Here is an 872-nt window from a genome sequence, read left to right as displayed (position 1 = left end):
TTAAAAATTTGAGTGCCTGTCTACAATGTAAGAAATATTTCTACATCTGCAATATTTGTCATGATACAAAGATCAAGGCTATTAGGGCAACTAATACTTTGTGTGAGTTTAAATTTCATTTTGAGAATAACTTTTAATTATTAAATATTTGGAGTTTCATAGTTTAAATTTTAAATAATTTTTATTTGGCATTTATTTTGTGTTAATGTTTTCTTTTCTTTAATGTTTTTTGGTACCAAATGTCTTTATAACCAGAGAACACTTTTATTTTTATTAAAATACAGAATCTTGTCACATGTTTGTTCATGATATTCATAAATTATGCATTTATTATTGCATTTTTGTAGAAAATATCTGAAACTTTTAATATAACCCTGTCACAGAAAAAATGCATGCTTTATTGTTATACTCATTTATTGTTTTAAGTGCTTGTAAATATTGTTAAAATTTATTACAACTCCACCACCAAAAAAACACATAAATTGTTACAAAAAACAATAGTTTATGATTTCAGAATTCCAAAGAATGCCAAGAAATTCTGATTTCTTATTCCCAAATCCTAAAGTTTAATATATATCAGGAATTTGGAAACACTAACAAAAGTGTAAGAAAGTGATGGTCATGTCGTGAACTGTAGTGGTAGCAATGGAGATGGAGGGAAATAGACAAATTTCAGAAATATTAAGGAAATACAAGTCAGAAGAGCTGTTGATTAGCTGGATGTGGGACTGAGATAGAGCAGAATGTCAAAAATAACTTCTAAGTTTCTGATTTTTGTGATGGTGGGTGATATTTATTAAGGTAGAGAGCACTAGAAGACCAATGTATCAGCTGAGTTATGCTTCAAAAACAAGCAGTCCCAAATTATTACT

Source organism: Hipposideros armiger, unplaced genomic scaffold, assembly GCF_001890085.2.
Source record: "Hipposideros armiger isolate ML-2016 unplaced genomic scaffold, ASM189008v1 scaffold_384, whole genome shotgun sequence".
In the NCBI taxonomy this organism is placed as follows: Eukaryota; Metazoa; Chordata; class Mammalia; order Chiroptera; family Hipposideridae; genus Hipposideros; species Hipposideros armiger.
Note: the sequence above shows the minus strand (reverse complement) of the source record.